Source organism: Mus musculus, chromosome 5 (assembly GCF_000001635.26).
Source record: "Mus musculus strain C57BL/6J chromosome 5, GRCm38.p6 C57BL/6J".
Taxonomy (NCBI): Eukaryota; Metazoa; Chordata; class Mammalia; order Rodentia; family Muridae; genus Mus; species Mus musculus.
Window position 1 is genome coordinate 30,674,838 of NC_000071.6, and position 14,483 is coordinate 30,689,320.

General features: G+C 45.2%; 1 non-coding gene and 1 pseudogene across 1 annotated transcript; both read left to right on the forward strand.

Annotated features, from left to right (window-relative positions):
• Positions 1-6,965: 6,965 nt before the first annotated feature.
• On the forward strand, positions 6,966-7,111 carry LOC115490283. The gene has a single exon (XR_003956085.1). It is a non-coding gene; the product is annotated as a small nucleolar RNA SNORA48 (small nucleolar RNA).
• Positions 12,764-13,330, forward strand: Gm18389 (predicted gene, 18389; annotated as a pseudogene).

The window sequence follows — 14,483 nt, forward strand, 5'->3', positions numbered from 1 at the left end:
AAAGTTACTGTAATAGATGTTCATGCTTTTTTAGTAAATATTAAGCTCATCATTTTATACCCTTTGAAGCAGTTATAACGGAAACAAGAGAAGTGAGATGTGCAGATTTCCCACTGATGAAAGGAACACACAGAAAACCTGCCCTCTGTACTCTCGATAAGAGCAATGTAAGAGGTTTGCAGTAACGGGACACGCCACCTCCTGGCTTGAGGTGCTGTGGTGAGACCGCAGTGAGCACAAACTCCTGATGAAGACATGGCTGCTGACTGAACCGCTCCATAAACTTACCCTTTACAAACACTTACCGACGGATCAGATACATGCAGAGGGTCAAATACAGCTCGTCTGTGGTGATCTTAGAATTCTTTTCAAGTGCCAAGCAGGACCAGTGTTCTCAGGACTGCAGTGTTTATATGAGAATAAGTGTTTTACGTCCTGGTAACTAATAGCATGTAATGTGTAATGTTATGGTTTACCAGCATATGGTTTTAACAGCATACGTGAGGTTCCTTACTTAGTCAGACAATCTCTGGTGTTTCCAGGATCCACTGTCTCCCAGTATGGGATACATCGATCTTTCCAGTATGGGACACAACCTGATGCCATCATATCCGGCTTATTCTGTGGATCCTGGGGATGAGACAGGTCCTTGTGAGCACTTTAACAACAGAGCCAGCCCTCAGCCCAGTGCTGTTGAGCTTGTGTGTGGTCTGAGATATCCCTCACTGCACATGTATAGAGAGCGTTGCAGATACCTGGGCTTGGATGGCACAACTGGAGGGCTTTGTGGGCTGTAGTCTGGCCTTCCTTCCCAGTTGATAACCATGCTGCAGTCATTAGCTGCTTCTGTCCCTCGTCTTCCCTACTGTGACACTTGTTATCTCCTGAAGCGAGAGTCCAAATAAGCACCCCTTCCCTTAAGCTGCTTCTGCTGAGCATATGGTCACAGAGTTAAGTTAGCTAATATAAACCCTAATTCTCATTCATTAGCTTGTTTGAGATGAGGTCCTGCTATGTAACCAGTTTGTTCTTGAACTTGTTTCTGCCTCTGCCTCCCAGGTGCCCGAATTGGGTGCGGCACCCACGGCCTGGTTTCTGCCTTTCTCTGCTAGAAATCTCATCCTTTCCTAACCTTCCCATTAAGTTTATTTCTGTTTTCACATTTTTAATATCCAAGGCCTTTTTCTTATTTTTTGACTTTCTTTTTTTAATACATAAAATGCCAGTCACACTTAACTCAGTAAAACAAACCACTATCGCTGCTAAAATCAAAGAGGTATTGATGGAGAAGACAAAGAGATCAGGGAGCCTCTGCTGCCACAAACCCACCCTCATGGTGGCTCTGTAGGAATGAATCACGGTCCCCACCGTCATAACACTGACCTGGCTGTCTCCTCACACTGAGCAGAGGGCCATGCCTGTCAGCTGCTGCCCCTCAAAAGCACTGCCGAAGTAGGAAAGAGAGAGATCTTCCCTGCTCCTCTTACTCTCCAGGTCCTTCCCAGAACCTAAGCAGAAGCAGCCACACGGGAGTCTGAGAATGCCCCTGGCCAAGCTTCTAGCCTCCTTTGTTAGAAGAGTGGGTAGGGACCAAGCCAAAAGAATCAAGTAGCTCTTGTCGTATGAGTGCAATGGCACTTTACGTCTGTGATTTTCTGTTTTTGTTTTTCTATGTAGTAACTTTGCTCCAAGTTACTCCCTCGACACCCTTTAGGTGTTGTAGTCTCTTTAAAGATCTCCTTTCGCAGCTAACTTCATTTGCTTGAGGATGGAGACAAAAGCTAATTAAGAGGTATGAGCATGTGGCTGGGACTTGTCGAGTTTGAGCTTTCCTAGAGAAGGCTCAGATAAACATTTTAGAGGCCCTCATGTCCCTTCAGGATAAAGACATGCCCAGAGGGGGCCTAAGGCCTAGGTGGGTTTAAGAACTGATGCCCATATGCAAAACCTCTGCACAAACCTCCAACATGCCCATGCCTGGCTTTGGCCTCCTTGCATCCAGAGGCCCCTCTAATAACTGTAAGGGGGCATTGAGGAAAGGCAGCTGTGTAGTGAGTGGTAAGAGGAACTTGTAAGGGTTTGATTGTTTGCTAGTGACCCTGCAGCCAGTCCTGCCCAGCTCCCAGGGCTTCGGTTGCAGAAGGATTTGATGACATCAGTGTGGGGCTGGCGAAGGCTGTTGTGGTTGTGTAGAATGTGCTGGTTCGGCTTTGCCTCAGACGTCTTCGGAGCGGCTGGAATCAGTGTCTGCTTGTCCCTCTGCTTTTAACTTTGGAAAGTGTAGCTGCCTTGCCCTCCGTGGTTCTCCTCATCTCTGTGAGTTTGGGATGATTTTCTTAAGTCTGGACAGAATCTTGGTTTGGCAGTTTTCTTTCTTGACGTGAGAAGGCTATCTCCATGGTTTTCTGGGTTCTGTTTTCCCCCCTGTTGAGCTATCCCCGCAACCCTTCCTCTTAGAAGCAAATACTATATCCTTGATTTATCTTTTCTTCAAAGATGTTTCCTTGTTTCTGGTGTTCTGCAATGCCATTATGATGTGTCTAAATGCAGATTTCTTTTTCTTAGTTTGCTTGACATACATTGGGCTTCTTGAATATGAATATGAATATATCTTTTCATCAGTTCTCACCCATTATTTCTTCAACACTGCCTCTCCCCAGTCTCTCTTCTCCCACCCCAGTTCCAGTCACCTGTTCTTCAGGCTCTTCCCTGTGTCCTCTATCACTGCTTTCAGATGACTTCTGCCCCACCTCCTAATGCATTGAAGTTGGTTTTTTTTTTTTTCTTTTCAGCTCTTCCTAATTTACTTTTAAACCTTTCGATTTTCTTTTCTTTTTTTTCTTTCTTCCTTTATTTTATTTTTTCATGTTTATTCTGTTTTGAGATAAGGTCTCATTATATGGTCTGGAAAACAGAGGGATATTCCTGTCACTGCCCACTATGCTGAGATTAAACATGTGTATCTTCTGGCCTTTGTCCATTTTCTTAGTTTAGTTGTTGTGAGGTATAATGGCACCTATTCCTGGTTGTCAACTTGACTATATCTGGAATGAACTACAATCCAGAATTGGAGGGCACACCCATGATCCAGATCTTGAGGCTGGAAGATACAAGTTTCTGATCTGGATCTTTGCTACATCCACTCCAGTAGTGACACATGCGACGGGCCCCAAAAACCTGGACGCTGTCCTGAGGTGAAAAGTTCACGGAAACTTAGTCTCCTGGAAATTTGGCATTCCCATAGCTAGAATGCCCCAGATTTGTCCCTGTGATATTGTGGAGGGTCTTGCATGCTTTCTTACAGTATCTTACTGGATAAGAGAAATCTCAGGGCACGCTACTCCCATATGCAGGAATTTACCATTATCTAGGAAGAAGAAAGGTTGAGGTCTAAGGAGGAACCAGAGTAGATACGTAGAGCTATAGATAGGGCTGGTGAGGGGCTGGTGAGATGGCTCAGTGGGTAAAAGCACCCGACTGCTCTTCCAAAGGTCTGGAGTTCAAATCCCAGCAACCACAAGGTGACTCACAACCATCCATAATGAGATCTGACTCCCTCTTCTAGAGTGTCTGAAGACAGCTACAGTGTATTTACATATAATAAATAAGTCTTAGATAGGACTGGTGAGGTGGCTCAGCAGGTAAGAGCACCAACTGCTCTTCTGAAGGTCCTGAGTTCAAATCCCAGCAACCACATGGTGGCTCACGACCACCTGTAATGAGATTTGACATCCTCTCTGGTGCGTCTGAAGATAGCTACAGTATACTTGTGTATAATAATAAATAAATCTTTGAGCCAGAGCCAGAGAGGTTGACCAGAGCAGCGGGCAGAGGTCCTAAATTCAATTCCCAACAACCACATGAAGGCTCACAACCATCTGCACAGCTACAGTGTACTCATATACATTAAATACATAATTAAAGTTTTTTTTTTAAAGAACTATAGATAGCTGAGTTACACCCATACACAGGAATTTACAATGGCCTAGCAACTCTATGTCCATCTGTCCGAGACCCTGATTCCCACAGATTGATGGGGGCCAACTAGGCCCAGTAAATGGCGGATCTTGATATGACGATCTTGAAGCATAGTGGCTATGGAAAGCTTAGGCCCAGACAAGGTAGAACACGCCTTTAATCCCAGGAGACTGAGGCAAGGAGATTTCTGAGTTCAAGGTCAGCCTGGGACAAAACAAGACCCAGTTCCAAGCATGGAGGTACACACCTTTAATCTGGACCACACCTCCTTCTGGAGACCCATATAAGGACATTGGCAGAAGAAAGATTCACTCTTCTCTCCTGCTTGCATTTATTTGCCAGCACATCTGTTGAGACCTACTTCTCCAAAAGACCAGAAGAAACAACTAGCCTGTGGGACTGAGCAACTACCAGATTCTTGGACTTCCCATTCACAGCTGCCCATTGTTGGGTTAGTTAGACTGTAGGTCATCACAACAAATTCCCTTAATATATATATAGACACTCCATAAGTTCTGCGACTCTAGAGAACCACAAGACATAAGGTTTGTTCTGTTTCATTTTTCATTTCTTAGTTCTGTAATTACTATTTGGTTCTTCTTGCTTGTTACTATACTGTTTTGTTCTTCAGACAGTGTCTCACATAGCCTGCTGTGGGGCCAAATGTACCTTAAACTTACTCTCCTGCCTCTGTTTCCCAATGCTGAGTGCTCAATGTCAGGCCTGACACCGTGATGGCTGATTGTCTTCTCATCTTAATGTTACTTTTTAAAGTTTCTTATCCAGTTGTGGTCTGCCCTACCAAGCATAGCCGTAGCCATTTTGTTCCATGCCTGCCAGTCACTGATACAGAAAATAACTCGACTCAGAGCAAGGTCGTGCTGACCACATCCCCTGATCTGTTCTGTGTGAGGTTTGCTATTCCACAGAGCTTTACATAGGACCCATCAAGTTAAAGGTCAACACGAACTGTTACGTCTAAAATGGCTTGAGTCAGAGCCACCACTGGGCAGTACTTCCTGCACCTGTGTATGAGCTCATATTCAGTTGTGGTTTTTTTCTTTTATAAGCTGGCCCTGGATACATGTTGAGAGCTGTGGCTCAGCCCCTGAATTCCAAGCTACAGCCCTGATTGATCAGTCTTAGGGTGTATGTTCAGTAAACCATCCTTGACTGACTGAGATTGGTGTTTGCTTAATTTGTGGGTTGACTCTTGAACCCCAACAATTCCCCGCAGAAAGCTCCAAATCTGGTCCCATTTACTGCTTTAATAACATAAGCGTAGTTGTTTCCAGGCTGTGTCCGGTGATTCGAATGTCTTGAGTCCCTATGCATTTGTTTCTATACATGGTTTCAGTTAGTTCTCACGGCTTCTCGTGTCTTCAGTGCCTGTCACAGCTATATGGGGAGAAAATGTGAGGTCTCAGATGCCATCTTCTAGAGAGCATCCTTCCTCTCTCACCAGCTACCTTGAGGCACCGAACATCCAGAACCTCAAAGGTTTTGCACGCCTTTGAAAAAGTGTCACAAGTCGCAATTTCACAGCCCTGCAGCACCAGTATAACAGAGTCAGTGACTGTCATTCACTTCACTCTACAGGAGCAGCCAGCTTTTTCCAGGTCGCCTCCTATGCTTTAGTCTCCACCTCTGTGTGTGTGTCTGTATGTGTGTGTGTCTGTATGTGTGTGTGTCTGTATGTGTGTGTGTCTGTATGTGTGTGTGTGTGTGTGCGCGCGTGCGCGCGCGCGCAAAAGTCAGAGAAGAATGTCAGGTGTCTCCTTTGTCATTCCCCACCTTATTTCCTTGAGACAGAGCTTCTACTGAACCTGGAAGCTGCCTGACCCTCAGCCAGGCTATAGTCAGCAAATGCAGCAATCCTCCTGTCTCTAGCCTCCTCCACCCCAGCACTTGGGTTACAAATGCATAAGGCCATACTTAGCTTTTTACTTATGTGTTAGGGATCTGAACTCGGGTCCTCATGTCTGCATGGCAGGAACTTTAACAGCTGAGCCCTCTCTCCAACCCCTCATTGATTTTTTTTTTAATTGAAGTATTTGCATGCCTTTGAAAAAGTGTCACAAGTCACAATTTCACAGCCCTGCAGCACCAGTATAACAGTGCGCAGGTCGAGAATCAGACATTTCCAGCTCCCGAGACACCTGCCCTGGGCCCCACTCAAATAGATGTCTGCTTTGCCAAGGATAGTAATCCGATTTATAGATTGGCATGAGCTGTTGTTAGAAGTGGTCAAGGCTATGTTCTCCTGGGTATCCTGCTCTACGTTTGTGAGATCTGTATTTTTTTCATTCAACTGTGCTAATTCCCATGGCTGTGTGATCACAGCCTACATGAGTCCTGCTTCCTTGGTCTCAAACAATCTCAATTGAAAGAAAAATTTGGGAGAAACGGCATCTGTGCTGAACATACACAGGTTTTAGTCTTGTGACTTATTCTCCCAAACAACAACAATGGTTTACATTGTGTTATGCATTAAAGTAGTGTCGAGATGAGGTTGTGTGTATGGAAAGGTGTATGTGGGTTCTTTGCAAATATTCTGCTTTAAAAACACCACCTAGTCAGTGCGTTCTCCTGTTAGTCAGGTGAGCGCCTTGCTTCAGCTTCCCAACTGCTGACATTGCAGCAGGCGTGCACCACCATCTTTATATAAGGGACTTGAATCTTCACCCACAGGAGGTCTAGATACCAATTCCCTGTAGGCACCAAGAAACAAATAAAAGTATCCATTGTGTGGATATAACCAAATGTATATTTTTTCATTATATTGGACACTGGGATAGATTCATACTTAAAGCTATTATAAATATAGGACTTTATCCTGCTTTAAAATGTACGAGATGTAAGTGTTTTTCAAATATTGTAAAGAAACCAATTTCAATTAAAAAATAAAGTCTGAATTTCTACATAATTCTATGGATGTATATTTCATGCATGTTTCAGAGAAAAGCCACGGCTAAAATTGGACCTTCAGCCCTTCTGGCAATGGGCAAAGAGCTTCATTGTCAGAGGTGGTGTTCTTCTATCAGTCAGGGGCAGAGCAGAAGGCAGGCCTTTGTTCATCCTAGCTTGATGCCTGGCTTGGTGGCCAAAGCTGTTTTATGACAAGGGCTCATAAAAATCAAATCAAATCCAGGCAGCACAGCATGGGAAGAGGGAGACAGAAACCTGCACACTGCCATGTCACCCATAGACCTGCCCTCCAGTCCATGGAACAGGCCAGCCATTGATACCCGTTTGCCACCACACCACTCAGCATGTATGGAGGATGTTACCTAGGGGCCTGCCAGCGGAGTGGCCAGCTTACAGCGGGAGCGGCCATAATATGAGTATGTGGTAGGTGGTCATACAGGGGAGAAAGAGAAGAGGAGTGGCTTGAGCAGCGTGAAGAGAGATGGAACTGGGGACTGAGGGTGGAGAGGAGGGGCCTACTGTAAGTGGCCAGCCCTGCCACCTGGGGCCATGGTGAGGACCCAGTCCATTCCATCTTTGCTGTGGACTGGGGGTGATAAAGGATATGAAAATATCAAGGGATGTTGAGGACTTTAGACAGGGTTTGAGAAACTTGAGTGGTGAATTCAGGACCATTGACTGGAGGGAGGCTGAGATTCCAACCTGAAGGATGATCTCACAGAGGAAGAGATCAGAAATTAGGTCTAATTTCTCTGACAAGTGTGCTACGGGTGCAAAGGAGGATCCCAGTTGGTGACCCAGAACTCTGAGGGCAAATCCCTCCTTTCTGTTACAGAGGTGGAGAAGGGACAGGTCATCACTGGCAGTGTGAGCTGGAACCTGAAGCAAGGCCTGTTGGAGATCTTAGAAGATGAGACTCTATAGCCTTGGCTGGACAGGAAATTTAGAAGAGCAGAGTTATTACTTTAGCCAGACAGATTGCATCAACATATGAAATAAGAGTAGATTTAGGGAGAGACAGAGAGTAGTAGGTCAGAAGCCAGGCCCTGGCGCAGTAAGTATGGGCCAGCCTGGACCCCCTAAGGTAGCACAGTCTACGTGTGTTGGGTAGAGAAGTGGGTGTCATGGTCAGTCCAGGTAAAGACAGAGACGTTGTATCTAGGTATCCAGGGGAGTAGAGAAGAATGCAACCTTGAAGTCTAGGACTGAGAAATGCGAGGTTCCTAAAGGGATAGTGGAAAGAAGAGTGTAAGGGTTAGCCACAACAGGATGGAGAGGAACCACTAGAGAATTAAGAAGGTGGAGATCTTGAACCAGGCAATAGGTCTTGTTGGGTTTTGTTCAGTGGCTGCTCTTCCAAAGGACCCAGTTCAAGCCCCAGCACCTACATCACAGCCATCTGTATCTCCATTTCCAGGGATCCAGTGCCCTCTTCTGGCCTCTGCAGGCACCAGGCATTCAGGAGGTTCACAGATCTTATAAGGGTCCATGATTTGCCAAAGAATGATACCCTGGACTCACATAGTATGTAAACACAAAGAGTGTTTTATTCTGCAGAAGTCCAGCCTGCTGGGGCCTCCAATTACCAAGATAGAGAGACAACCAAGTGAGCTTGCAGGCCAGATTTAAAGCACATTAGGGGATTCTGGGGTAGGTGACCTTTATCTTGTTCCATCTCTAAGGATATTCCATTACCAGGGTGTGGGGGCTGGAAACTGCTGCTGACCCATTGTCCTTGCCTCAGGGCAGGGGCAGGACCCCTTCTGAGGCCTGGATTTACCAGTCCTGGCAATTTGAGGCCTGTTGTAGAGCCAGCCTAGCCTTCTCAATAGATTATATTCAGGCAAAACACCCATATTCCTAAATATAACATAAAATAAAATAAACACCATAGATTTTATGAGAAAAATACATTGACAAAACATGTCAAAGTCTAATTCCCATGTCATGTGCCATCTTAAAAGTGAGGGGTAATTATTTGGAGAGATTTGGGAACTAGTAGTGTATGTATAAGAGCTCTATAAACCTAGAAGAGACGTAAGGAAATAAGAGAAGATAGACTTCAGTTTTCAAAGACAATGGCAATCAGTGGAGGCTCAGTCATGTCCAGTTTTCTACTGCTCAAATATATTTCAGCATATATTCTGCTCTATATGCTATGAGCGAAAAGAAATCTGGAGATTTTATCTGAGTCTGGGTGAGATGCAGGAGACTTTCTGGTGGTGAAGGTTCTGGGTAGTTGTTAGCCTGTAGGTTTCTCTTTTTTCTCCAATATTTCCATGTATGTGTACATATGCATGTTTTCATGTATATGGGCACACATGTATATGGACATGTGGGTGCAACTTTAATTTTTTTCTAAACCTTTTTTTAATTGTATTTATTATTTAATGTGAGTGCTCTGCTGCACATATGTCCACCTGCCTGAAGGGGGCAGCAGAATCCCCCTATAGATGATTGTGAGCCACCATGTGGTTGCTGGGAATTGAACTCATGACCTCTGGAAGAGCAGCCAGTGCTCTTAACCGATGAGCCATCTAACCAGCCCCCAAAACCTTCTTTGAACGATGGTTTTTCAAATGCTCTAACTTCCTTTCTAGCCCACCACCCATCAGAGGTAGTGGAAAAGAACGGTTATTAGGGTACAGGGGAAGTAGACCTGTTTAGAAATGGTTCTTGTGAAGCAAATCCCATCTGTGTTGTCAGGAATTCAGTGGTTCAGTTCACAAGTCGGCAGTGGCAGCTCGATCCACTCAAAAACACTTCGCAGATACAGCAGCAGTCAGTTCAGTAGCGTCTGGACAGCGGTGGCAGGACCTATCAGGAACAGCGAGGCCTCAGCTGAATCGGCAGGAGTCAGCAGGAGGGACTCAGACTCGATGGGATGCTAGAAGTTCTCTGCCCTGCCTCTTTCAATGAAGCAAAGATCAGCAAAGGCACAAGACCAATAAGCATGGTACAGCTAGCAAGCCCCTCTTAAAATCCATCGAGTCCTATTTATACTCCCTCCAAACATCATCATGTGTCCTCCCTGGTCTTGCTTCATCAAGTGTCTTCCCTGAGCGTGTGAGTCTGACTCATCTGACATCACTCACTCTGTCAATCGACTTGAGTCGGAGGACTGCAGCATCCCACCAAAGCTTTATGGAGTCCCGACAAATAGAGCTCCACTATAAAATGTAAGGTGCACATGGGTATTGTAGTGAAAGCTCCTTCATTACATGTCCTTTTTTTTGTGCTTGCTTTAGCAGAACATCCTTCCATGTGTGTCTGCTTCAGTGAAACGTTCCTTCACGAGTCTGCCTTAGTGAAACGGCCTTTCACCTGTATCCCCTTCAGGAAAACACTCCTTCACGTGTTCGTCCCAGCAAAACACCATCCAACACAATTGACTTTCCAAAGTACCCTTAAGTTTCTGTAATATGAAATGAAGAGAAAAGAAGAGTGAACAGAAAATGTCTGGTTTTGTTTTCCTCTGACAGCGGGATAGCCTGGAGTTGACCGTTCCAAGTGTTGAAATTACAAGTGTGTGCCACTACTTCTTGATAAACACTGTGGAGCAACGCAAGCAGCAAGGACTTTTCTGTGATGTATCTCTTTATACGACTTACAGAGACATGCCATACTGACTCAGAGTTGAGAAATGCACTCTGGGAATCCTAAGATATCAACTCTGTGCTTCTCCCTCAGGATGCCTTCCAGGAGAGGGTGGTAGGTTCTGTTTCCATGACAATGGGGCCAGCCTGGGGAAGCAGTAGAAGATGGCAGGAGACAACGGAGACTATCCTGTGTCAAAGTCTTTGTCAAAACCACAGAAACAAAGCTGTAGATTCTATTTCTTCTCTCCTTTTCTGGCAGGCCATTGCAGATGTCTCAAGGGCTGGGGCTCTCTGTACCTTTGTAAAGGTACCAGACATGGCTGCAGAATTAAGGAGCTTAGCTTAAAGTCTGATAATATTGCTTCCAGGCTTACCTGGCATTCTTATTTCTAGAGGTAAACTCAAAAAGCAGGGATTTCTCAGGTGACATTGTTCCTATAGGCCTGAACTCCTGGGTGACATGAGTCTCCATCATGAAGGTACCCATGGTTATAATCTGTACCTTTCTGTGAGGGACCAGAAAATGTTCACTAGATGTACCAGGAATAAGCAGATTGGACTTTTTTTTCCTTCAGAATTGAGTTTCCAGGCCATCCTTTTTACTTTGCCTCAGTTCCTGAGGGCACTTCCCAGACTTTGGTTCTGCAGTGTTCTGCAACAGATTCACCAGCAAGGAAGTCTCCATGTAAGGATGGTAACACCACACAGGCAGAAAGCACATGGGTCTCTTCCCAGCACTCTCTGGTGTCACCGATGTGCGTCCGGCACATCAGGTACCATACTGAGCCCAGAAAGGAGGGTTTGCAGAGTCCAAAGGCACACATTGTGCCCATTGATAGCGTCAGCCAGATACAATTCATTGGGACAAGTCTGAGGAGGAGGCATGTTTGTGACACTCATAGGAGATTGGAGGGTTCGTCTTTCTGAAGCTGGCTCAGCTCCACAACCTAAGAAGACCTGCCTACAAGGGGCTGAGTCTTAGCTTCTTTTCCTATTGCTATGATAAAACAAATTAACAAAAGCAACTTAAGAGAGGGAGGGGTTATTTTAGTTCATAGTTCAAGTCTGTCAAGGCAGCAGGGCCTTGAAGCAGCTAGTCACATTCTATTCACAGTCAGAAGACAGCATTGAAGGCATACTATTTCTCAGTTCCCTGTCTTCATTTAAACAGTTCAAGATCTCAGCTAGGGAATAGTACCACCCATAGTGGGCAAATCTTTATGTCTCAATGAATGCAATCAAGATAATTTCCTACAGACATTCTCAGAGGTCCATCTAAATTCTATCAATGTGTCATTTACCACTAATCATCACAGGTTATACAAACCCTCTTGGCTTCTATAACAGGCTGTAGCTTCATGAATCTCCCAAGACTAGGAAATATAGCAAATGTACATCCTACAAAATTGCCTCAGAAAGCAGGTTACACAGGGAGCTTGGGCCTATAAGAATACCAGGTTCTGACAGAGTATTTATACCCAAAGATAACCGCAGATGTTATATTCCCTAACATGTAACAGTTTTCCTAGAGAAAAGTCAGCCATGAGCCAAACAGCTTATGGTATGTTGGGGTGGGATGGGAGGTGGGGGAAGGCCCTGGAGACTGAAAACATGAATCCTGAGCCTTCAGCCAGTAGAGGGAGCCATGCACCCTTAAGATCAGGGGAGCAGTGTGCATATGTGTGTCTACATGTATACACAGGTGTGCTTGCTAGTGTGGGCCAGATGAATCCAGTGATTGACACCGAGATATCTTCCTCTATCACTCTGCACCTGTTTCCCACCCCCAATGGGCTTTATTTTATCTATCCGTCTATCTATCTATCTATCTATCTATCTATCTATCTATCTATCTATCTATCTTGAGGCAGGGTCTTTCACTGAACTTGGAGTGCTTCATTTCTGTTAGATTGGCTGGTCAGCAAGCCTCAGATCTTCCTGTCTCTGCCCTCTATGCTGGGATTACAAACGTGTTCCACCATGCCCGGCTTTTAAGTGGGAGCTGGGGATCTGACCCTGGGTCTGAACGCTTTTATGGTAGGCAATCCCCGGACTGAGCTGGCTCCTCACCCAACATTGAATTCTTTGCTCTCATGGCTAAACAAGACAGTCGATGCTGATGTCAGTCAGTTGTGTTGGGTGTTTTTTTTTTTTCTTCTCCCAAACTCCTGTCTCTGTTCCCCCTCATTACATCAGCACAAGGCTGGCAAGTGATCTGACCCCAGCATATAGCATGTGATTAACATAGTGACTGAAAGGCTAAGTATTTGACCCTGGTCCTTACGAAATCAAAATGTAAAAGAAAAGGTGTAGTCACCCCAGAAGGGTTTGTGGCAGCTGGAGACCACTTGGCCTCCCACTCATCAGAACAGCAACGAGCTACAAGGGAAGAAATGGCCAAGAAGGCATGGGTACCAGCATGCAGGCAACTGCTGGTGATCAAAGATGTGCCAAGGTACCAATGTGGATAGATGGGTTGGAAACTATCATTGCAGTAGACGGCACCGAGCGATGGCCTTATGCTTATGATAGCTCAGCTATGGCAGGAGCAGCTGAAGCTGTTAAAGACCATACACTGGGAAGCAAGGACAATATAAAATCCACCATTACTCAGCAATCCAGGATTATTAGATTTTACTACATGGATAAGAGGATGAGAGAAGCTGTAGATGTGGAAGAATATGAAGGCTGCATTGGTGGAGACAGATGGTAGTACCCAGATACCTAGTAATAGTGTGGAAAGCCAAAAGTGACAAGGGGCGATTTTGCACATTGGAACTTACACCTAGATGGCACGACCGTGGCTGGTTGGCTACAACAAGCGACCTCAATCTTTGCCAGCTAGCTGCACAGATGCGTGAGAGCCTGATCGAGGTCACAGGAGGTAAACAGCGACTACTGAAAGTGATGGCCATCACCCCTGTATGTTTCATTCACCATATGACCCCTATGGCATGGTGAAAGGACAAAGGGAACCACTGAGAGCTTCGAGGAGAGAACTTGGGCTGGAGAGATGGCTCAACAATGGTTAAGAGCACTGATTGCTCTTCCAGAGGTCCTAAGTTCAATTCCCAGCAACCACATGGTGGCTCACATTCATAAAATAAATAAATCTAAAGAGAGAGAGAGAGAGAGAGAGAGAGAGAGAGAGAGAGAGCATGCTACCCATACCTGTGTTCAACTTTCGTTTTAATTTGGATTAGCTATTATTCTAGCAATATACTATGTAAGACACCACACAATATGAAGCACAAGCATGAAGAACTTATTATTATTATTTCTGATTATCTTCTTTTTGGAGACAGAGTCTCACTCTAACCGTAAATGACTTGGAACTCTCACTGGGTACCTCAAGCGTGGTTCTGAATTTTAAAGAATTCATACAACCTATAGATGTAACCACTGACCATACTCACCAATATGAACAATTTCTCTAATAAAGAGATTCCTGTGTTTATGAATTGCTACAAGAGAATAAGCCATCAGTTACAGAGAACCACACACAGAGTGCCCCAGACCACAGAAAGGACTGTTCCTGAGTGTTCCTGACTGCAAGCAATGTCAGCAGAGAAAACACACTGTACACCCAAGGAAGTGCACATGTAAGGGGTGGGGGGTAGATAGAGATAAACCTGGTCTGTTAACTCACACTTACACACCAGAGAACTGAACACACAGCTCCGCCTTTGATGGCACCCCCATGCCTACTTGCAACTTTTCCGTGGAAATGACAGCAAGGAGCAGGGAACAGCTAACATCAAATAAGAGCCAGATTCTACCACAAAAGGCAAGAGACACTTCAGTCAGTGCTTTGAATTGCAACCTGCTCAGGACCAGCAAGATGGCTCTCACCTGGCGAGCCTGACATCTGTATTTGTCCCGGAACCCACATGAAGGTGGAGGCGAAGAACTCGCTCCGTACAGTTGTCTCTGACCTCCACATGCAGGACCATGCATGGCACAGGCTCCCTCGCTCAC